Genomic DNA, 26,484 nt, shown 5'->3' on the forward strand with positions numbered 1-26,484 from the left:
CACCTTCCGTCTGTGAGTGGTTATTACACGTTGACATCGAACGTAGGCGTTGGTCACATTTACGTTACTGGACAAGGTAGTTACGTTACACGCAGCCATGTCACATGATACAATTCGCGGCTCTCTAGCGACAGAGGGCTGCAGATATGTAGACATGAAGTATAAAGATGTAGAATGTTAATAAAATTTATTTTATTTAAAAATATTTAAGAGCTTTCACGTAAATTCGAACATTATTTTTCAGCATTTCCATGTACAAGTAGATGTAATACCGTTGTCGGCGGGACGTTAATCCCTACTGTTTATTTTTCAGTGGGCTGTAATCAGATACGCACAAGAACAAGGTTCTCGTTGGACCATAAAGCTGCTGATTGTAGCGGCTGAATGCCACAGCTCTGTGGGCAGCGGGTTTAGTCCTGGCTGGCGGCCCGCAGCGCTGGCAGCGGCGAGGGGCGAACGTGCGCTGCATGCCCCGTATCGCATATCGCGTACTCCAGCCTGCCAAACTTCCCGCTCTCCTGTCACCTCCCAGCTACAACGATATTATTCACAACTAGCTTTCATGTCCAAGAGGCTTTTTGTACAATCCCAACCGTGGTCTTTACTTTCATTTTTACTCCCTCGAGCCGCAGAAACTTCAATACCGTTGATATCAATGACAACTTATTCATTTTCTGACTTTTTATGACTTCAGTTTCGGCACAAGAGAAATGCATCTAGTTTCATTGGAAGATTCGTTCTATTTCGACCAAAATTTCCCTGAAGTAGTGTTCAGAATTTTCAAAAATCTCGTGCACATACAAAAAAGTGAAATAAAAAACATAGAAAAACTAATCCTAGAACTTGGAGTTAAAAGTAAATAAACAACAAAAGTGCGTGTGGCGTATTACGGTAGGATGATAGTTATTACTTTCGGACCGTCTAATCACAACTGAAAGAAACACAATATCTGTACCATTCGCGTTCCACCTTTATAAATGTAGGTTAATTCTTACGCAGATGAAAACAGCAACCAGCCACTATGAATACTGCTATTTATATAGGTAAATAGCGCCCTTACCGGTTTCGAACTGGCAAGTTCATCATCAGACGACTGTTCACATGATTTTCAAGATACACTTTACATTATCGTCCGTTTTCAATTTTTATTATTCCACTGTGGCGAAGTATTTTTGGTGTGTTGTTGCCGTCGAAATTTCCGCGCGATTTTTGGGGAAGTTGCAGGATTGTATTTTTCGCATATCCCTAAATATATCCAGCACTTACGTAAATTGTACATCACCATATTGTGCAAAGCACCACACACACACATACACACACACACACACACACACACACACACACACACACACACACACAGACATACACTCACACACACACAGACATACACTCACACCAAAAAGAATTTGCCACGGTCGCGGGTTCGAATCCTGCCTCGGGCATGGATGTGTGTGTTGTCCTTAGGTTAGTTAGGTTTTAGTAGTTCAAAGTTCTAGGGGACTGATGACCTCAGGTATTAAGTCCCATAGTGCTCAGAGCCATTTGAACCATTTCCCTGCGACATCTAGAAAGGCGTCTCCCACTCTTAACGTGCGCATCTGTTGGTACGGCAACAAATAAAGCAATTGCTACAGCTGCCGATTTCAGGGTGAGCGTATCTGCTAATGTGCGCAAGAATTATCACAAAATACAAATAACTGCGTAGGTATAAACAGAAGGACAAAGTTGGATATTACGGTAGAGATACGTCCAGCTGTAGCACCTCAAATATCTTTAGATTTTTTAAGACATCAGTCTTTCGACTTGTTTAATGCAATCTTTATTTTTTTCTGTCTTGGGCTTATTTTAAGCTATTGACACACCTCGGTTACACAGAGGTAGCACTAATTATCTATGGCCGGGCAACTTGTCTGACGTACTGGTAATAAATTATATGCACAAACCCTCCTCGTGAATGAATCCATCTGTTAGAGAAAACTGTAACAAAATCCCTGCAGTAGTTCCTGCAATTAATCTTCACGTACAGACAAAAAATCTCGGCGAGGGACTTAATTTTATATACAGGTGTGCAAAACATAAGGACAAAAGCAACTTTGGCATTATGTGTAACTGCCAGGCAACATAGCTCGACGAAACTTGGACCATACATAGAAATACAAAACTGCTACAGTGTAGTACGGAAGTCAACTGAGAGAAATACACAGTGAGACAAACAGAAATGACGCTTTTATTCAAATACAGGGTGATCAAAAAGTCAGTATAAATTTGAAAACTGAATAAATCACGGAATAATGTAGATAAAGAGGTACAAATTGACACACATGTTTGGAATGACATGGGGTTTTATTAGAACCGAAAAAATGCATAATTTTAAAAAATGTCGACAGATGACGCTTCATCTGATCAGAATAGCCATAATTAGCATAACAAAGTAAGACAAAGCAAAGGTGATTTTCATTACAGGAAATGTTCAATATGTCCACCATCATTCCTCAACAATACCTGTAGTCGAGGTATAATGTTGTGAACAGCACTGTAAAGCATGTCCGGAGTTATGGTGAGGCATTGGCGTCAGATGTTGTCTTTCAGCATCCCTAGAGATGTCGGTCGATCACGATAGACTTGCGACTTCAGGTAACCCCAAATCCAGTAATCGCATAGACTTAGGTCTGGGGACCTGGGAGGCGAAGTATGACGAAAGTGGTGGCTGAGCATACGATCACCACCAAACGACGCGCGCAAGAGATCTTTCACTCGTCTATTATGGGGTGGTTCTAATAAAACCCCATGTCATTCGAAGCATGTGTGTCAATTTTTACCTCTCTATCTACATTACTCCGTGGTTTATTAAGTTTTAAAATTTATACTGACTTTTTGATCACCCGGTATAACAATCACACTGAAGTGGCAGCTATTCATGATGGTCCCCTTGACATACAAACGGCGAGACGTGATTCTTTTAGCAGAGTATGTGATCGCCACGGACCGCAGTGCATGCTCTGCACTGTGCTTCCATGCTGGCCACAAGGTTGGTAAAGATTTCTTGTGGTGAGGCGTTCCATTCCTTCACCAGCGCGGTTGACAGATGGTATACCAATCAGGTTCCTCTCAGAGTATGCAGACACAATAGCGCCTTTCTTAGCAACCGTATACAACCGCTCACTCGATGAAAGGTCTGTTCCTAAAGAATGGAAAGTAGCACAGGTCACACCAATATTCAAGAAGGGAAGTAACCCACTGAATTACAGACCGATATCACTGATCTCAATTTGCAGTAGGACTGTGGAGCATATACTGTACTCGAACGTTATGAATCACATTGAAGAAAATGACTTATTAATACCTAACCAACACGGATTCAGAAAATATCGTTCTTGTGCAACACAGCTAGCTCTTTATTCCCATGAGGTGATGAGTGCTGTCGACAAGGGATCTCAGATCGATTTCATATTCCTAGATTTCCTGAAGGCTTTTGGTACCGTTCCTCACAAGCGACTATTAATCAAATTGCGTGCGTATGGAGTATCGTTTCAGTTGTGTGACTGGATTCGTGATTTCCTCTCAGAGAGGTCACAGTTCGTAGTGATAGACGGTAAATCATCGAGTAGAACAGAAGTGATATTGGCATTCCGCAAGGTAGTGTCACAGGCCCTCTGCTGTTCCTGATTTATATAAATGATCTATGTGATAATCTGAGCAGCCCTTTAGACTGTTCGCAGATGACGCTGTAATTTACCGTCTAGTAAAATCATCAGACGATCAATTCCAATTACAAAATGAACTAGAGAGAATTTCTGTATTGTGCGAAAAGTGGCAATTTGCACTAAATAAAGAAAAGTGCGAGGTCATCCACATGGGTACTAAAATTAATCCGATAAATTTTGGGTATACGATAAATCGCACAAATCTGAGGGCTGTCAATTCGACTAAATACCTAGGAATTACAATTACTAGCAACTTAAATTGGAAAGACCAAACAGATAATATTGTGGGGAAGGCGAAACAAAGACTGCGCTTTGTTGGCACAACACTTAGAAGATGCGACAATCCCACTAAAGAGACAGCCTCCATTACACTTGTCCGTCCTCTGCTGGAATATTGCTGCGGGGTATGGGATCCTTACCAGGTAGGATTGACGGAGGACATCGAAAAAGTGCAAAGAAGGGCAGCTCGTTTCGTGTTATCGCGCAGTAGGGGTGAGGGTGTCACTGATATGATACGCGAGTTGGGGTGGCAGTCAATGAAACAAAGGCGGTTTTCTTTGCGGCGAGACCTATTTGCGAAATTTCAATGATCAACTTTCTCTTCCGACTGCGTAAATATTTTGTTGACACTCACCTACGTAGGGAGAAATGATCATCATAATAAAGTAAGAGAAACCTGAGCTCGAGCGGAAAAATTTAGGTGTTCCCTTTTCCCACGCGCCATTCGAGAGTGGAATGATAGAGAAGTAGTATGGAAATGGTTCGATGAACCCTCTGCCAGGCACTTAAGTGTGCATTGCAGAGTAACCATGTAGATGTAGATGTACTGGATGGTCGTTGGTGTATACGGACATGCTGCAATACGTCTCTCCAAATGCATCCCACACGTGCTCGATGAGATTTAAGTCCAGGTAACGGACAAGTTGTCCATTCGCCGAATATCCTCTCGTAAGAAGAGCTCTTTCACCTACGCTGTTCGGTGCGGTTGCGCATTTTCATCTAGAAAAATTACCGGCCGAATGTTGCACTGAAAAGACGGACATGGGGAACGTGTACAGTGTCGCAATAATCTTGACCGGTGAGGGCACCCATAGATCAAAGAACTGGAGGTCAGTACGCCCTTGCAACATTATTCCTTCCCGCACCATAACAACTGGACCACCAAAACGATCATGTTCAACAATGCTGGACATACCATCATATGGCGAGAGGTTGCAATACGTAATGCACCCAGGATAATTGTCGAACATGACCGTTTTAGTGGTCCAGGTATTATGGTGTCACATGGGCGCACTGGCCTCCAAATCTGTGAGCACGGTACACTCACTGGTCAATGTTATTGCGTCACTGTATTCCTTGCCCAGGTGCGTCTTTTCAGGGATGTATTCTGACCTGAATTCATTTTTGTGGGTGGCCACGCATGACCGCATCGAATAACGCAGGCGTATCTCTTGGTATGTAAGGATATTCGGCGAGTGGACTGGCCTGTCCGTTTCCCCGACTTCAATCCCTCCGAGCAAGTATGGGATGCGTTGGGGAGACATATTGCAGCTAGTCCACATGCACCCACGACTATCCATCAGTTTCAACCGCACTGGTGGTGGAATGGGCGCTCTACCACAAGAACTCCTTACCAATCTTGTGGCCAGCATGGCAGCATGTTGCAGAGCATGCATTGCCGTCCGTGGTGGTCACACATCATACATGTCTCACCGTTCCTAAAGTCCATAGGACCATTGTGAACCGCTGTGACTTCTGCGTGGCTATAGTCTTTGAAAAAAGTGTCACTTCTGTTTGTCTCATTGCGTATTTCTTTCAGTTACCTTCTGTACTATACTATAGCAGTTCTTTCTATGTATGGTCGAAGTTACATCGAGCTATATTATTTGCTAATGACACGTCATGGTAAAGTTACTTTCGTCCTTAAGTTTCTGGTAACTTTGTGTTAAGGTCTTAGGGGACCAAACTGCTGAGGTCATCGGTCCCTAAGCTTACACACTACTTAATCTAACTTATACTAAGGAGAATACACACACCCACGCCCGAGGGAAGACTCGAACCTCCAACGGGGGGAACCGCGCGAACCATGACAAGCCGCCCAAGACCGCTCGGCTACACCGTGCGGCTTCGTTTTTGGCATCAGTGTCATATTTATAGATGTAACTGCTAAACCAACTATAAAGGACTTTATATTTTATGTGCGGCTGGTCCCGGCGGAGGTTCGCGTCCTCCCTCGGACATGGGTGTGTATGTGTTTGTCCTTAGGATAATTTAGGTTAAGTAGTGTGTAAGCTTAGGGACTAATGACCTTAGCAGTTAAGTCCCATAAGATTTCACATACATTTGGACATTTTATATTCTATATTACTGCAGAGCATCGCAAACTACAGAACCATCCCAGATACAAGACTCGCTTTCACAGCCTCTTAAAGGTTGCATTTTCGTAAACGGGCACACTTCGACGAAGCGAGAAGACTCCTCTAAAGCGCATGGAATTAATAAAGTAAGTGTTAATATTTCGGTGGACCTCTGACAAACAACGATCCTCCAACACACCATTAACGGAAACAAGATTTTGAATTTGTGTAGAAAGAGAAGTTTGTATATATTACTCTACAAATATTTTTAAGGATGCAAAAACAATCTTAACGCGGCAGTTATAAAGAGAATGGCAGAGTGACGAGATGTTCAGGCGACTTCATTTAACGCCCACGACTCAGGAGCACAAGGGTAATTGCTTTACAAAAAAAATGGTTCAAATGGCTCTGAGCACTATGGGACTTAACTTCTGAGGTCATCAGTCCCCTAGAACTTAGAACTACTTAAACCTAACTAACCTAAGGACATCACACACATCCATGCCCGAGGCAGGATTCGAACCTGCGACCGTAGCGGTCGCGCGGTTGTGGACTGTAGCGCCTAGAACCGCTCGGCCACCATGGCCGGCAATTGCTTCACAACTGCGGAAGATGCAGTATTATATAGTTCACTAACTTAGCTTTATTTCATCTTTCATTCATTCGGCGTCTACCTCATTTATTCGACGTTCGGATTAGCTATTTCGAGAAGGTTTATCGCAATATAGTCTGGCTGTTTTGTCGGTGAAGAAGATTTATTAAGTTCCACTGAATATTTTCGATTCTTTGTTAAAAATACAAGATTTTTAACTTAAAAGAGTGAAGAATTTCACCTTTTTATGGTTTCAGAGAAGAACATGAACGGCGTTGAAATCAGGCCGAGAAGGCAGAATATTGGCGAGTACATTCCGTTAGCTGGTTTGATTATTTTATTCTCTGTCCGCACCTACTAGCTTTCCCCTCAATTGGCTAACGATGCCGTAGCAGATATCTCACTAACTTGTATTTTTATCCCGGAAGGACCTTCCATAGATTACATTCCTTACCTGTTATTTTCAGTGCTTCTTTATTTCGTACGCTATCTGTTCCTTTAATTTTCGACATTATCGATAACACCACACTTCATATCCTTCCAGTTCTTCTACCCCAGATTTTCAATGATCCACATTCCACTTCCACATAATTCTGTGCTCCAGACGAATACTTTTAGAAACTTCTACCTCATTTCTATTTATGTACCTCATAGCAAAAGAAAGCTTTTATTCGGCTGCAGCAGTCTACTTCCGACATCTTCCTTCCTTTAACCATCATGCGTGGTCATGCTTCCTATTTCGAAGCATCATTTCATTTTTTTCCACGACAGTTGCGCTGTTAGTTTTGATTTTAAGCAAGTTGTTACATCCCTTTCTACGGCTCTTCTTCGTCTTAGTCTTTGCTTTCTTTATCTGGAAGCAATTGTCTGTACTAACTACACTATTTGTTCCTTTCAACAGGTCTTCTAAGTCTTCTGAAAACAAAGGCTTGGCCTTCTGTGAACCCTATTAGATAGCAGTCGATATAGCTCTACCACTGAGTCGAGGGAAGAACATCGCGTTCAGACAGCTGGGCTTGGTTTCAAGGCAAGGCTGTGCGAACGGTGTGGCACAGTAAGGCTCGCCTTCAAGCCGCGCCAGGCGCCCTTGAACACCCACGGACCTGCGTATCACGCGGTCCAAGACGACGCACGTTTCGGAACACCATCTTCTTCGGACCATCACTGTCATTTGTTTCTTAAACGATGCCAAGGACATAGGCTACGTAAAATGTACAAAGATCTATTAAAAAACGAGTAGGCTGTGGATATCTAAAGCAATTAAAATCTCATGCAAGAAGAAGAGGGAAATTTATGTAAAGGCCATAGTAAGTCAAGATCCGACATTACTTGCATACTACAAAAAGTACTGTAGTATTTTAAGGAAAGTCATTAAAATGTCCAGAAGTATGCATGTACTGGCAGAAATAAATAATGCAGATAACAAGATTAAAAATATATGGGATATTGTCAAATGGGAGACAGGGCAGCCAGCCAGTGAACAAGATTCCATAACAATTACAAATGACAATGTTGTGATTGACAATTCACAAGTTGTAAACGCTTTTAACAATCGCTTTCTAAACGTAGCAGCAAATATAGGATTAATTGGTTCAGTTGAAGAGGCAAGAGAGTATATTAACAACGTCATTCCACAAAACTTTAAGACGCTAGAAGTACCATCAACAATTATAGAAACTCCAATACTAACAAAATCGCTTGTGGGGTTGATGAAATTTCAAACAGAATTCTTAAAAGTAGTTCCTTCTTAATAAGTTATGTCCCTAGTGATATATGCAATGCATCACTGGCACAGAGGATTTTTCCAGACAGGCTAAAATATGTAGTTCTTAAAAAACTTCAAAAGTAAGGCAACAAGATAGAATTAAACAATTATCGTCCAATTCCCTTACTGATACCTTTTTTCCAAAATATTCGAGAAAGTGATGTACTCAGCAGTAGTCACACAACTGAGTGGAAACAGTTTACTTAAAATTTCACAGTCTGGATTCCAGGAAGGTTGCTCGACTAAGAATGCTATTTATACATTCACTCAACAGACAGTACAAGTCTTAAATAATAATTTGTCCCCAGTTGGTTTAGTGTGATTTCTCCAATGTCTTCTATTGTGTAGATCATGACACTCTCTTGGAAAACTCTCAATTTTTATGGAACTGATTTCTTTACACACAGCTGGTTTAAATGATACTTGACAGACAGAATGCAAAAGTTTGTTCTCAACAATTGAGACAATGTTGGAAAGGTAGAAAATTTTAGTGACTGCGGCAAAAATCAAAAAGGGAGTCCCACAGGGTTTAATTGTGGGTCCACACCTATTACTTATGTATGTGAATGACCTTCCACTTAACATTCTGTGTTGGTGTAAGCTGTCGCCAGCACACTGATCAGCAAAGATGAAGTAAAAATTGATTAGTACGCCCTGGATCAAGCGTGCCTATCACGAGAGAGGCCAGAGACACAGTGGCAAGCAACAAGCTGGCAACGCGCTCTCGACAGAACCTCACTGACTCAGTCACACTCTAGTTTGGCGTCTGTCAGTCCATCCACAAAGAGGGTGTAGTTTATCGCAGACTACGACAGAGAGTCACAACTGTGAATATACCAAGATTACCGATATTGTCAGAAAGAGGACTATTACTGAAGAGCTTGTACGGCCACCGCTCGCGATAAGCGGGAATTCCGTGCTCGGTGGTTAGTATAGCTATACACATTACAGCTGATGCTAAAATAATTTGCAATTCAACGAATATATTTCGAAAAAATCATTCGTACAGAGTAGATACAGACGTAGATGTAAAAGTGGTAATTTCAGCCACAGATTTACCACACCACACAGAGGACGCACTAAGTGCGTAAACAGTGAGAATTCCACGTACAAATAAAAGTAATTTTATTTAAATCAACCCAGACTTTATGAACCTAACATCAAAAACAATTTTTTTCATTTATGACCGTTTTGTGATAGCTTCTGGGGCAACACACTTCTTCGCAATATCTACACTTGGCTGGAGAATATTTAGTTGAAACAACCGATTAATAGTACTTGGGTGTGAAACTAAAAAATGGAGGAATTTTCACTGACAGTGCCAACTTAACACTCCTCTTTTACCGGTTACTACATGAGACATGGAATGTACTCTGTCTACGAATGAAAATTACTGCCTGTCTAGAGTTCGGGACCTATGTTAAGTTTACCGAGTGAGCTGGCGAAAGTTATAAGACGACACTGGGCAAAAATCATAGAAACTGTAGCAGTCAGCATTTCCTCTTCGTGGCACTTGCCTCAGCTGAACGATATTAAATGGCTCGATCGGAAAGACTATACATTTGTGGAGTTGTACGTGGTTTCGTGCGGACTACATTGTATGCCGTGTGGCGGCGGATAACACGATACGCTTGCTGGCCGCTCTGTGCAGACCGACAGACCGCAAGCAGTCGTTGTGGTCGCCATCAGGGAACCTCATTACAAAACGAATTTCTTCTTCAGGCTTGCCGGAGTGAATCGCCGTCTTATTGTTCCGGACACACAACGAGAAGCTATTTTAATCAGCTAAACTATCCAACGTAAAACGTTCGTAACAGTTTTCAACAATGGACAGTCGCTTAAAATAACCAGTGTCTCGTTCTGTAAAGTCACGCTGACAATGCATTCCTATACGTCTTCTGTTCTGGTATCTCCGGTTACTGCATTTTTTTTTTTTTTTAATACAGTGCGACTGCGGTTGTGGTTTGGTGTTTAATATTCAGCCACCCAATCTTTCAACACCTGTCGACTGCGGCATTCTCAAAGGCGAGACATGAGGCTTACAACAGTCGGAAATGGAATCGTTTTAGAAAGAAAAGAATTTTTCACCTTACGAGAATCACATAAAAATGAATCGGATGTCCGAACTACAGCTGAACCGTATTACCATCATTATGATCTTAGGTACACTTTCCTGTTTTCAAATAGCGTCACTGAAGAGATTCACGCAACTACACGACTATATCGCTGGTGTCAATGTGTTATATAATTCTGGAAAACGTTTAATGTTCTGAGTATTACGGCCTTTCGGGAAACCAAACATCTCCTCTGTAGAAACTTCCTAGCAGATTAAAACTGTGTGCTCGACCGAGACTCGAACTCGGGACCTTTGCCTTTCGCGGGCAAGTGCTCTACCATCTGAGCTACCGAAGCACGACTCACGCCCGGTACTCACAGCTTTACTTCTGCCAGTATCTCGTCTCCTACCTTCCAAACTTTACAGAAGCTCTCCTGCGAACCTTGCAGAACTAGCACTCCTGAAAGAAAGGATATAGCGGAGACATGGCTTAGCCACAGCCTGGGGGATGTTTCCAGAATGAGATTTTCACTCTGCAGTGGAGTGTGCGCTGATATGAAACTTCCTGGCAGATTAAAACTGTGTGCCCGACCGAGACTCGAACTCGGGACCTTTGCCTTTCGCGGGCAAGTGCTCTACCATCTGAGCTACCGAAGCACGACTCACGCCCGGTACTCACAGCTTTACTTCTGCCAGTACCTCGTCTCCTACGTTCCAAACTTTACAGAAGCTCTCCTGCGAACCTTGCAGAACTAGCACTCCTGAAAGAAAGGATATTGCGGAGACATGGCTTAGCCACAGCCTGGGGGATGTTTCCAGAATGAGATTTTCACTCTGCAGCGGAGTTTTATATCAGCGCACACTCCGCTGCAGAGTGAAATTCTCATTCTGGAAACATCCCCCAGGCTGTGGCTAAGCCATGTCTCCGCTATATCCTTTCTTTCAGGAGTGCTAGTTCTGCAAGGTTCGCAGGAGAGCTTCTGTAAAGTTTGGAAGGTAGGAGATGAGATACTGGCAGAAGTAAAGCTGTGAGTACCGGGCGTGAGTCGTGCTTCGGTAGCTCAGATGGTAGAGCACTTGCCCGCGAAAGGCAAAGGTCCCGAGTTCGAGTCTCGGTCGGGCACACAGTTTTAATCTGCCAGGAAGTTTCATATCAGCGCACACTCCGCTGCAGAGTGAAAATATCATTCTGGATCTCCTCTGTAGCATTTAATGTGGATTCTTCCAACATCGATTTTGTGAAATTGGCTCGCTCTGTTCATTCATGTGCCTAAAATATGGACCTACATCGATATTGATATCATCCTTGTTGAATTGCGTCAGGCGTTGAGTACAGTTTGGCACTCTTGCCTACTGAACAAAGTAGGAGCATTCGGAAAATCACACCTGCTTCATGACTGGACTGAAGAGTTCCTAGTAAACTGAACATAGCGTGTCGTTCTTAACGGAGAGGCATCTTCAAACGTAAAACTAGCTTCGAGCATACCTCAAGGGAGCGTTGTATGATAGTAGTTGTTCACAACATAAATAACTGATGAAGTGGATAGCGTCAGAGTCTCCATCAGACTGTTCATTGTTGATGTTTTTGTGTACAGAGAATTCGTAATTCTAGAAAACTGTAGAGAAATTCGCGAAGATGTCAGTGGTTTGGCGTTTGGTGCGGTCTCTGGCACTTTCAACCTCATCATAAACAACTGTGGCATACTGCGCATAAAGAGGTGATAAAACAAGGCGCCATGGGTCTTTGTGTGACGTTGTTTACGGTTTACTCAAGGCAAAGTGGACATGAAGGAATATTTTCGTGGTCTTGGTTTGTCATCGTATCCAGAAAATGGGAGGGTTTGCCAGGTTCTGTGTTTGTCCCCACATATCTCGCTATATGTCTGGAACAGCGAGATCAGCTAGGCGGTAAAACTTTAAATTTGGCTCAAAAGTGTCTACAATCGATCTATGTAATGATGCAAAAGCGTGGCGCCCTGCGACGTCTTCCTCTGGCTCGGTATCGCTTCAAACAGCAATGTGCCAACACATGCGAAAAAGAGGCCAGAGCTCAGAAGTTCGCATGTGGTGTAAGGTGGGTTAATGATGCCACATTGCCGCTTGATTTCACCACAATTCTGCCCAAAGCCACTGTGGACGTGTAACACGATGGGAAGATTGTCATTCCACCACTTCCACGTCTCACTCCTTCTCTTGACGCCTCTACGACGGAAGTAGGAACCGCGGCGCCCATCGTTGAAATCAGGCGGTTTACTTATGGGTGGCAGAAGAAAACATTTCAGACACATCGCTGCTTAGAATCGACACGTAAAGACCTTAGGAGATGACTTAATGAACCCACCCCTTCCACTGGGGCGTTCATTAACACACATTTCGCGATTTAACACGACAGTTTGCAGTGTGATGTGCAACAGAGCGACGTTCTTGACGACCTTTGACGCTGCTGACACGCCCCCCCGGACGATTCGGTCCTTCTCTAAGGACATCGTGCAGCTAGCCCATTGACCGTTATCGTGGCAAAGAAGTCAGATGTGGGTTAGAAGGGGTGGGTATGACATTCTTTCCGTCGTGTTACACGTCCACTGTGGCGCTGGGCAGAATTGTGGTGAAATTTGATGCCAATATGACATCATTAACCCACCTAACACCTGGCATGAACTTCTGAGCACCGGCCTTTCTCTCGCATGTGTCGACGCGTTGCTCCCTGAAGCCTCACCGAGCCAGAGGGTGACGGCACATGTCATAAGTAGGTTGTAGGCATATTTGAGCCAAATGTAAAACTTTTGCCTCCCAATGGGTCAAATGACGGTGTTTCAAAAAAAGTTATCATTTAATTCTTTCGACATGCCGGTAACAACAAGATTAGGAAATGTCCAAGAGAACAGACACCATATCCATATAAGTATATACACTCCTGGAAATTGAAATAAGAACACCGTGAATTCATTGTCCCAGGAAGGGGAAACTTTATTGACACATTCCTGGGGTCAGATACATCACATGATCACACTGACAGAACCACAGGCACATAGACACAGGCAACAGAGCATGCACAATGTCGGCACTAGTACAGTGTATATCCACCTTTCGCAGCAATGCAGGCTGCTATTCTCCCATGGAGACGATCGTAGAGATGCTGGATGTAGTCCTGTGGAACGGCTTGCCATTCCATTTCCACCTGGCGCCTCAGTTGGACCAGCGTTCGTGCTGGACGTGCAGACCGCGTGAGACGACGCTTCATCCAGTCCCAAACATGCTCAATGGGGGACAGATCCGGAGATCTTGCTGGCCAGGGTAGTTGACTTACACCTTCTAGAGCACGTTGGGTGGCACGGGATACATGCGGACGTGCATTGTCCTGTTGGAACAGCAAGTTCCCTTGCCGGTCTAGGAATGGTAGAACGATGGGTTCGATGACGGTTTGGATGTACCGTGCACTATTCAGTGTCCCCTCGACGATCACCAGTGGTGTACGGCCAGTGTAGGAGATCGCTCCCCACACCATGATGCCGGGTGTTGGCCCTGTGTGCCTCGGTCGTATGCAGTCCTGATTGTGGCGCTCACCTGCACGGCGCCAAACACGCATACGACCATCATTGGCACCAAGGCAGAAGCGACTCTCATCGCTGAAGACGACACGTCTCCATTCGTCCCTCCATTCACGCCTGTCGCGACACCACTGGAGGCGGGCTGCACGATGTTGGGACGTGAGCGGAAGACGGCCTAACGGTGTGCGGGACCGTAGCCCAGCTTCATGGACACGGTTGCGAATGGTCCTCGCCGATACCCCAGGAGCAACAAATTTGCTGGGAAGTGGCGGTGCGGTCCCCTACGGCACTGCGTAGGATCCTACGGTCTTGGCGTGCATCCGTGCGTCGCTGCGGTCCGGTCCCAGGTCGACGGGCACGTGCACCTTCCGCCGACCACTGGCGACAACATCGATGTACTGTGGAGACCTCACGCCCCACGTGTTGAGCAATTCGGCGGTACGTCCACCCGGCCTCCCGCATGCCCACTATACGCCCTCGCTCAAAGTCCGTCAACTGCACATACGGTTCACGTCCACGCTGTCGCGGCATGCTACCAGTGTTAAAGAATGCGATGGAGCTCCGTATGCCACGGCAAACTGGCTGACACTGACGGCGGCGGTGCACAAATGCTGCGCAGCTAGCGCCATTCGACGGCCAACACCGCGGTTCCTGGTGTGTCCGCTGTGCCGTGCGTGTGATCATTGCTTGTACAGCCCTCTCGCAGTGTCCAGAGCAAGTATGGTGGGTCTGACACACTGGTGTCAATGTGTTCTTTTTTCCATTTCCAGGAGTGTAGTTCTGGCTATACCGGCCATGACCTTCTTCTTCTGTGGGGATGCACACATATTCCCCGAACTCTTACGGGACTTTGTAAGAATATCTTCACGGGTAATGAGTGTGTTGTGGTGGGACACTACGAATGTAGTGTGTGGACATACAAAGTGAGAATGTGAGTCTCGCGGGAGGCGTGCGAGAGATAGTCCCTGCAGTCGCACTATCCTCTGTGCCCTCGGTGGTTCAGATGGATAGAGCGTCTGCCATGTAAGCAGGAGATCGCGGATTCGAGTCCCGGTCGAGGCGCATATTTTCACCTGTCCCCGTTGATATATATCAACGCCCGTGAGCAGCTGACGGTATTAATATAATTCTAATTTCGTGCCAGTAACAACTCCATTTCTGAATGCAGCGGTTCAACTTAAATTAGAAGTTTATTAGAAATACGTGATATCTAAGCGGCCAATCAGAAATCAAACGTTATTTCTAGTAACATTATTTTTTGCTGAGGTTAAGATTCAGATAAATTAACAGAGTACAATTTTAAGGCTGTGCTACTCAGAATTCCAGTAGTTTTGATTTGGAATCATTGTTTGTGATTAATTTCTTTAAACAGGTTGAGAAGGATAAGTGAACATGGGCGGTATTGGAAAAAATAACCTTTTTCCCTTAGTCTTCTAAATGGTACGCTGCGACCCACAACGAACTTCTCTCCTATCCCAGCTTCTTCTTCACAGAGTAGGACTTGCACACAACGTGCTCAATTATTTGTTTGGTTATATTCCAATTTCTGTCGTCCCCTACAGGTTTTACTCTCTCCAGCTCCCTAAAGTACCATGAAAGATATTTCTTGATGTCTCAACACATGTCCTATCATTGAGCGCTTTCGTGTTGTCAGTGTTCCCCACACGTTACTCTCCTTGCCGAAGCTACGGAGAACTTCCTTATCAGTTCACAATTTTAAACATTCCTCTACAGCATCACATCTGAAAATTTCGCGTCTTTTATTTTCCGCTTTTCTCCATACTTTTCCCCCAAAAATGTAAAACAGTAAATATATTTGGCTGATCAATGTTATTCGTTTCCCTTTTGTATGTTAATGTTGTTGGTGGCTTAAATATCATGCTGTGTTGTATGTTTATGATGAAATTAATGGTTTAAGGACGTTATTTTAATGCCTTCCTTATTAATTAAGTATTTTCTTTTACTTGCAGTCAGTAGATTGTACTGAGGTAGTTTGACAGCCTGCATCATCTGCGCTAGAACGATCAATCTGATACGTGATGTAATCAAAATGATAGAATACAGACAACAGAAATCACCAGATATCTCGTACGATATATCAGTGAGGCCAAACAGTCCCTATCATATAACTATGACATGTGTCTCTTCCTGTTTTCCAGTTAACGATGGTATTATTGTGTGTGTACACAAAATTTAGAAATAAAGATGTATGCTGGATTCTCTTACAGATATCCTCACGAGTAGATGTATTTATTATAAGCGTATTGTTAGTGGCGTGTTAACAAAACTTAGAGATGGACGGGTAAATTTTGATTCCCTTTTAGATACCCACAACAGTAAATGTACCAAGCGTGCTCGATATCACAAGGATCAGTAAATTCTGAGCAAAATTTTAGAACTGTCAGAAATGTGTTGTGTGCAGTCGAAGCAGTCGAAACCTAACTGATGATTTCGTAAATTTAGGGTATGGCACAAAATGCATTCTATTCAGCATGAATAAGGTATCGACACTGTGCATACACGCTATCTGTAATCACGAAAGACAGTATATAATTTGAATTATATGTCAATGTGCATAACAGCTGCATAAAAACTGGGAGCAAATTTGGAGCTGCGTTACGCAGTTGAGCGGGTTCCCCAATGGGAGATTTGATTTTTAAAAGGAATGAGATGATCCTTTCGATGTTAACATAGCTCGAACTGAACAACTGTCCCTTCCTACATCCACATGTCTACTCCATGTGTACTCCACAATGTGTTCCTCAAGGAACACTGAAGTATGAAAACAGAAACTAAACATTCTATGTGGCCAAACGTATTACCTTCAAGAGTTCCAATCTATGGAAATGACACACCGGAGAAACAAAATTGCATTCAAAGATTTAATACTGGAAGAAATTACGTTAATCATAATGAAAAGTGGTACAGAGAGGTTTTGTAATTTTTTACGAATCGATTACTGATAGAAGAGAAAAAGATAATCTACACTCATAATAAATTAAAGTCCCCCACATCGTTTTTCTGTCTGTATGTGAAGGCTGATCTCAGCCACTACTGTAAGGGTTAGGGTATAGTTTGCACTAGTAGATAGACTGATTTACGAGGGAAGTTTGTGTGTTCATCACATTACCGTTAGACCAGACAAATCTTTCGGCTGCAAATACTTAGTGTTACCCGTGACAAGCTAGGGAAAGTCGTTAGTATGAAATAAAAAGCTTACAATGCGGCAAACACTAACTTAGCGAACGTACTGAAAACTCCCCTGAGGTGCGACTGCTTCAGCAGGTCATAATGAAAAGCCTCACGTGAATCTTAGGAATCCCGATGATTGAGCTTTCGCTCTGAAATACATATTCGGAAATAAAAACCTAAAAATGAGGATATAGACCGTTGACGGATTTTTGTTGGCAAAGTACAGGGTGCATAAAAAAGAATTATCCGATTTAGCTCTTCTATGTTTTTGAAACTAATAAACATATCAAATGAATTTTGTTTTTGATGGACGGGAAACTCAAAAATTTTTGTTTCATACCTTTTCATAGGTGTTCAATATGCCCCCCTCGAGATGCACGGCATATGTCAATGCGGTATTCGAATTGTTCCCACACTACAGCGAGCATGTCTTGAGCTACAGCTTCCATAGCTGCTGTTATGCTCTGTCTCAGTTCATTTATTATTGTTGGTAACGGAGGCACATAAACAGAGCCTTTTATAAACCCCCACAAGAAAAAATCAGATATATTCAGGTCCAGTGACATTGGAGGCCAGTAATGTAAGGCTGAATCATTTGGTCCAGTGCGACAGATCCACCGTTCAGTAATCGTTTGATTTAAAAATTCCCGCACTTCCAAATGACAGTGTGGCGGTGCCCCATCCTATTGGTAAATGAAGTCGTTCGAATCAGTCTCCAACTGTAGGATATCGAGATATGTGCTTCCTGTAACAGTGTTCTCGGCAATTAGCAGTTAAGTCCCATAAGACTCCACACACATTTGAACATTTGAACACACAAAACTCCACACGTTGTTGTTTGTCACCTTTACAAAGAGCTTGCAGTAGCTGAATGTTGTACGGTTCCATGTGCAAACGTCGACGCAACACACGCCATACGGACACCGGGGGCTTGCTAATCTGTCGAGCTGCACGGCGAAAGGATTATGAAACTATGGCGTATGCGTTCGACGTCTGTGGCAGACACTCGGGGACGGTCCGGCGATTTGTCTTACACAAACAACCTGTTGCTTGGAATTGTTCATGCCATCATCTAATGCTCTGTGCTGTAGGAGGATCCACATCATACCTAGTACGAAAGTCACGCTGAACAGTTGTTACTGATCCGCACTACGCAAAACGCAGAACACAAAACGCTTTCCGTTATCCCGACACCATTTTGACTAGAACTGAAGGGGGCGCACACTGCCACTAACTAGCGGGAACCATGTAAAACTCGAGAGTTTGCTCTCCCCAACAGTACATTGTCCACGCACATATCTCAAATAACATAACAGTTATGATTTTTTTTTAAATCGTATGATTCTTTCTGATACACCCTGTATATTTCGTTGCCTAAACGCAAATAGAAAATTTCCTATTCCACGCAGCAAGACCGAACCGAAAAGCCAGTGCAGCCGAATGGCAGCTGCGTATACTCTCCGGCAGAGCTGAGTGGTTACGTCTGAATGTTGGCCCAGATCTGCGCGCGCGGAACGGTATCAATCGTGGAATCGTGACGACGCGGCGAGTGCGAAATACAAGTGAGCGCCGGCCGCGGCCTCGCCGCCACAAGGACGCCACTCCTTCTCCTGCGCTGCTCCCGTGTCGCCGATATTCTGGCTGCCGGACACCGGAACGCTCAACTCAAATTGCGAATTGGGACACTGAAAATCAGGACAGTCTACCTTGGACACGTCAGTCTAATAAGAGCGATATGCGTACAAGGAGACGGTGTCCCGAAGTGTCATGTCCACATGCATTTGCCTATCTGCTTATATACTTAGCAAGCAAACTTACGGTAGGTGGAGGATAATACTTCGGGCACCAATACCACCCCCTCCTCGTCGCCCAACCTCCCACTCCCGCCCTCCCCTCACGCCAAACTCTACTACTACCGTGTTCTATGTCCGAAATGTGAACGGTGCGTAGCAAAAACGGTTGTCCGTAAGACTCTGTATGGCCTCAAATATTACTGATTTTTTCATTGTTGTCATTTCCGAAGACTTACACTACTGGCCATTAAAATTGCTACACCACGAAGATGATTTGCTAAAGACGCAAAATTTAACCGACAGGAAGATGATGCTGTGATATGCATATGATTAGCTTTTCAGAGCATTCACACAAGGTTGGCGCCGGTGGCGACACCTACAACGTGCTGACATGAGGAAAGTTTCCAACCGATTTCTCATACACAAACAGCAGATGACCGGCGTTGCCTGATGAAACGTTGTTGTGATGCCTCGTGTAAGGAAAAGAAATGCGTACCATCACGTTTCCGACTTTGATAAATGTCGGACTGTAGCCTATCGCGATTGAGGTTTATCGTATCGCGACATTGCTGCTCGCGTTGGTCGAGATCCAATGACTGTTGGCAGAATATGGAATCGGTGGGTTCAGGAGGGTAATACGGAACGCCGTGTTGGATCCCAACGGCCTCGTATCACTAGCAGTCGAGATGACAGGCATCTTACCCGCATGGCTGTAACGGATCGTGTAGCCACGTCTCGATCCCTGAGTCAACAGATGGGGACGTTTGCAAGACAACAACCAACTGCTCGAACAGTTCGACGACATTTGCAGCAGCACGGACTATCAGCTCGGAGACCATGGCTGCGGTTCCCCTTGACGCTGCATCACAGCCAGGAGCGCCTGCGATGGTGTACTCAACGACGAACCTGGGTGCACGAATGGCAAAACGTCATTTTTTCGGATGAATCGAGGTTGTGTTTACAGCATGATGGTCGCATCCGTGTTTGGCGCAATCGCGGTGAACGCACATTGGAAGCGTGTATTTGTCATTGCCATACTGGCGTATCACCCGGCGTGATGGTATGGGGTTCTATTGGTTACACGTCTCGGTCACCTCTTGTTCGCATTGACGGCACTTTGAACAGTGAACGTTACATTTCAGATGTGTTACGACCCGTGGCTCTACCCTTCATTCGATCCCTGCAAAACCCTACGTTTCAGCAGGATAATGCACGATCGCATGTTGCAGGTCCTGTACGGGCCTTTCTGGATACAGAAAATGTTCGACTGCTGCCCTGGCCAGCACATTCTCCAGATCTCTCACCAACTGAAAACGTCTGGTCAATGGTGACCGAACAACTGGCTCGTCACAATACGCCAGTCACTACTCTTGATGAACTGTGGTATCGTGTTGAAGCTGCATGGGCAGCTGTCCCTGTACACGCCATCCAAGCTCTGTTTGACTCAATACCCAAGCGTATCAAGGCCGTTATTATGGCCAGAGGTGGTTGTTCTGGGTACTGATTTCTCAGGATCTATGCACTCAAATTGCGTGAAAATGTAATCATATGTCAGTTCCAGTATAATATATTTGTCCAATGAATACCCGTTTATCGTCTGCATTTCTTCTTGGTGTAGCAATTTTAATGGCCAGTAGCGTATGTGGGAGAAAGAAAATTGTTGTCTGACTCTTCTTGGAATACGCTCTTTGAATACTAATATTTAAAACATCTCTACAATGCACAACAACAGAGGGTAGCTGCGCAGTCAGTGCCCACTTTCCCCTTCCGCTGAGAGATTCGCGACCCGCCCCTGGTCGCCATTCACTATCAGGTAAGCGTCGATGGGCTGAGAAGACAGAACCGAAAGGCGCTGCAAAATCAGGGGTCCCAGGCGACATTGTATGCTACAGAAGTGCCAAAGCGTTTTTCTCGTGTCCCAACGCCACCGAAGCTGAGGGCGGTAGCCAGAAAGCTAGTCGACCGTGGCCAACAGAGCTTCCGGCTGTTTACGGAAAAAGGCCTATTCCTGCCGCATCAAGGCGCTGTCCCTACCCACCTTTAATGAGTTATCTTCTATACCACGAGGAATATAACACTAACCCAAGCAGACACTAGGTGCACTGTAAGACCTGTTGCTGCATTCCTTCTGGTTTTTGCTGCAGGCCAAAGTATGCACACGCAGTGAAAATATGCTAAAATATACGCATAAACTTAGTATAAGTTATTAATCACCAGCCAACACAGTTAAATTCACATACACAATTAACATCTTCAGAGGAGCATGTAAGAACAAAAACTAAACTAAGTCCCGTCTTTAAACAAAAATTACTGCTGCTGGCGCGTCCGCTGGGCTTCGTGTTTGCGGCATAAATCATCCACCACAATCTGCGAACAACCATGGTGTTCACATCCACAACATTAAAAGAAGAAATGGCCTTTAGTACTCATTACTGACGCCGTAAGGGGTTCAGAAAGGAGTTGAGTAAGCAACTACAAATATCTTTGATCTTTTTTCCAATAACACAAAATGTCTGACAGAGATAAAATAAAATTAAAAGCTTGCAGAAGAGCATTTCATTTGGACAACTTCTTCTACTCTATGGACGTATTTTTAATTAATAACTGGTAACTTCGAGGTTCGCCGATGACATTGTAATTCTGTCAGAGACAGCAAAGGACTTGGAAGAGCAGTTGAACGGAATAGACAGTGTCTTGAAAGGAGGATATAAGATGAACATCAACAAAAGCAAAACGAGGATAATGGAATGTAGTCGAATTATGTAGGGTGATGCTGAGGGAATTAGATTAGGAAATGAGACACTTAAAGTAGTAAAGGAGTTTTGCTATTTAGGGAGTAAAATAACTGATGATGGTAGAAGTAGAGAGGATATAAAATGTAGACTGGCAATGACAAGGAAAGCAAAGCGTTTCCGAAGAAGAGGAATTTGTTAACATCGAGTATTGATTTCAGTGTCAATAAGTCGTTTCTGAAAGTATTTGTATGGAGTGTAGCCATGTATGGAAGTGAAACATGGGCGATAAATAGTTTAGACAAGAAGAGAATAGAAGCTTTCGAAATGTGGTGCTACGGAAGAATGCTGAAGATTAGATGGGTAGATCACATAACTGATGCGGAGGCATTGAATAGAATTGGGGAGAAGAGAAGTTTTTGGCACAACTTGACTAGAAGAAGGGATCGGTTGGTAGGACATGTTCTGAGGCATCAAGGGATCACAAATTTAGTACTGGAGGGCAGCGTGGAGGGTAAAAATCGTAGAGGGTGACCAAGAGATGAATATACTAAGCAGATTCAGAAGGATGTAGGCTGCAGTAGGTACTGGGAGATGAAGAAGCTTACACAGGATAGAGTAGCATGGAGAGCTGCATCAAACCAGTCTCAGGACTGAAGACCACAACAACAACAACAACAACAACAACAACAGCAGCAACAGCATGAGTAGAAAGCCAACGGCCTAGGATCATCGAAGTGAAGCGCTGTCGGGCTGGGCTGATTAGGGAGCATCAATGCTACCATGAACAACTGAGCTATCGGCTGCAACTTGCAAAACTGTTTGTTGGTAGGTACGGAAAGAGGTACCAGTAACCTATACAAGCAAAAAGAAAACAGCACCACCAGAAGCGTGACTTGTCAAATTGGGGATTACTTTCCCGTCTTGGAACGAATATACAATGAGGTAACAAAAGTCATGGGATACCTCCTAATATCGGGTCGGACCACCTGTTGTCGGCGTAGTGGAGCAACTCGACGCGGCATGGTTTCCACAAGTCGCTGGAGGTCCCAGGCAGAAATACTGAGTCATGCTGCCTCAATCGCCGTACATAATTGCGAGTGTTGCCGATATAGGATTTTGTGCACGAACCCATAAATGTTCGATGGGATTCATGTCGGCGATCTGGGTGGCCAAATCATTCACTCGAAATGTCCAGAATGTTCTTCAAACCAATCGCGAACAACTATGGCCCGGTGACATAACTTCGTTGTTTAAAAACATGCAGTCCACGAACGACTGAAAATGCTCATCAGGTTGCCAAACATAACCATGCCCAGTCAATGATCGGTTCAGTTGCACCAGAGGACACCGTCCATTCCATGTAAGCAGGCTCACAACATAATGAAGCCACCAGCAACTAGCATTGTGCCTTGTTGACGACTTGGGTCCATGGCTACGTGGAGTCTGCGCCACACTTGAATTCTACCATAAGATCTTACCAATTGAAATCGGAACTTGTCTAGCCAGACCACGATTTTCCAGTCGTTTACGGTCTAATCGATATGGTCACGAGCCCAGGAGTTTCGCTGCAGGCGATGTGGGGTACTGTTAGCAAAAGCACTCGCGTCGGTCGTCTGCTGCCACAGCCCATTAACGCCAAATTTCGCAGCACCGCCCTCACGGATACGTTCGTCGTACGTCCCACACTGATTTCTGCGCTTATTTCACGCAGTGTTGCTTATCTGTTAGCGTTGACAATCCTGCTCTCGGTCATTAAGTGAAGCTCTTGAGGCACTGGTTTGTCCGTGGTGAGAGGTAATGTCTAAAATTTGGTGTCTCTGCACACTCTTGATAGTATGGATTTCGGAATATTGAATTCCCCAACGATTTCCGAAATGGAATGTTCCATACGTCTATGTCCAACCACCATCCCGCGTTCAAAGTTTGTTAATTCCTGTCGTGCGGCCATAATCGTGTCGGAAACCTTTTGACATGAATCACCTGAGTGTACATGACAGCTCTGTTAGTGCACTGTCCTTTTATACCTTGCGTGCGCCAAACTGCGCCATCTGTATATGTGCATATCGCTATCCCATGAAATTTGTCACCTCAGTGTACATTGCCGTTTATGTTCAGGTAAAAGTGAGGGACAACATACGTAAGCAGCGATGCAATGTACCATCGTCAGTTAACCATGTTTCCGTACATTTCAAGGAATATAGTTTTTTACGGTGTCACTTCTGATTTTCTTTAAGCATAAAAAATTTTGAACGTGCACTAAGTATTTTCTTATCTAATATTTACAGACGCTACAAGTCTTTAATAATTCTGTCTAAGAGAAAACAATGGGTTCATGACAGTGCTAAAATGGAAACAACAAAGAAAATAAAAACGGAAAGGTGACTTACTTATGTCCAAGAATAATCGGAATCCAGGATCTTGGAGAAGTGGGAAGGTCGTATAAGACTCGCTTGACCTCAAGGTGCACGAGGTAACCGAAGTGCCACCCCGGCCGTCCTACGACCGCCGAGTGTCGTTCTTTGCTTTTATTCCGTGTCCAAAGCCCGTTCCCGTCCCCTATTAACTGTGTACTTTAGTACTCTATTAAAATCTCTGTTATTTGTTGTGGGGGATCAATATTCCCATAGGCAAAATCTCACAACCTCTGATCTCGTCTGCTGCCCAAACCTTCCTAAAAGATAGAAATATTATTATCGCAAAACAGTCCAGTTTTCATGTTGGACATAACACGTTTTCCTAGACTCCCAATGATTGATCAGATTTTCTCGCGAAGATGAACGGCCTCAGTTCACGGGCGGTTCTTTTGGTCATCGGGGAAGCCTACCGCAGTATCTGGCATGACTGATCACTGTATAAACATCACCAATTTAATAGCTCTAACCGGATTATTAAGACCCTCACGTCCCTTCTTTGGGGCAATATCTTTTATGTACATTTAGGTTGATCTGAGAGTAGGCTTCAGGCAATAGTGACAGGAGTCCCTCAGATTTATGTCATGGTGCTTGTCTTATTCTGTATATATAGTAATGACACTCCAAGAAGATTTAGTAATGAGGAGGACCTCTTCGTAAACTACGCCGTTCTCTTTAGCAGTTATAGGCGTCTCAGTTACATCGTTATGGATTTTCAAAGCCATCTTGAGGAAATTACACAATGATAAATATTTGGAAGATCAGGAGGCAACCTAACTGGCAAGTTCATATTGACGGAAGGGACATCCACACATCAAAATTGACATTAAACTTACATAGAATTAGCATATTACTGAAGCATGTAATCTTTGTTCATTTATTTCATTTATATCCTTTCCTGAAGGGTAACAGCCTTGGCACTGTAAGGAACTTACTATCGTGGAACATAGTATCTTCCACCTATACTGTGCGATTGTAAAATCTGGTCCATGGCTGCCGGATCACATCTTATTAAACCCTAATTTTTGCAAAGCAATGTCTAGAATAATTGCAGATGCTCTATGGTTCAAATCTTACAGAGTAATGAGGGAAAAACTAAACATTTTTCTCGTCACATCATTCATCCAAAATCGAACAACAAAGTATTACATCTCCCCACAAAATTCGCCCACAGTTCTCCCGTTCCCTTACCATCACTTGACCACGGTACTTTCGACATAAATTATAGAAATTTTAAATAAACCATTACCCCTTCATTCTAGAAGGAAGCAGGGAGGAAGATTTGAGTTTATTTTTCCGTCGATGTCGAGGTCTTTAGAGACAGAGCACAGCACTGAATGTTTCAGGAATGGGGAAGGAAATCTGCCATGCCCCTTGAAAGGAACCATTCTAGCATTTGCATGGAGCGATGCAGGGAAATCACGGAGCACTTAAATGCGGCTGACGGGACGCGGATTTGAACCACCGCCCTGCCAAATGCGAGTCCAATGTTCGAACCACTGCGGCACTTCGCTCGGCCCATTATATTACATTTCAAATTATAGGACACATTTAAAAGACACTGACTGTAAATTTACACTACCGGTGAAAACTTTTAGATCACCAATGACAAAAACTATATACTTTATTTCGCCAGGCTTTGTGGCCGAGCGGTTCTAGGTGCTTCAGTCTGGCACCGCGTGACCGCTACGATCGCAGGTTCGGGCTTCAGTCTGGCACCGCGTGACCGCTACGATCGCAGGTTCGGATCCTGCCTCGGGCATGGATGTGTGTGATGTTCTTAGGTTAGTTAGGTTTAAGTAGTTCTAGGGGACTGATGACCTCGGATGTCAAGTTGCTCAGAGCCATTTGAACCATTTTTATATACTTTATTTCAGTGTACAAACACATCCTACGGTCTAAACGAATCAAGAAAACAAGTATTTTCTCTCTCTGTCACTCAGCACAATATCACATGGATTAAATTTTAGCCTCTTCAAAGTATGCACCCTTTGCCCTCAGGACAGTCTCACAAATTCTTTGCGTGGTGGAGATACGGTTATGTAGTGTTTTTGCACACATTGCGGTCCAGCACGTCTGTAAATTATTCTACAGATCTTCAACATTATGTGTCCTCACTTTTCTGACCTCATCATCATGTTGATAACATAACAGTTCAGTGGGATTTAAGTCAGGTATCCATCAGAATTTCTAAAATCATTGGGGGAAGTGGCAACAAAACGACTATTCACGTTGGTGTGTAGAATATATGAGTCTGGCGATATACCATCTGACTTTCGGAAATGCATCTTCCACACAATCCCGAAGACGGCAAGAGCTGACAAGTGCGAG

Source organism: Schistocerca piceifrons, chromosome X, assembly GCF_021461385.2.
Source record: "Schistocerca piceifrons isolate TAMUIC-IGC-003096 chromosome X, iqSchPice1.1, whole genome shotgun sequence".
Taxonomy (NCBI): Eukaryota; Metazoa; Arthropoda; class Insecta; order Orthoptera; family Acrididae; genus Schistocerca; species Schistocerca piceifrons.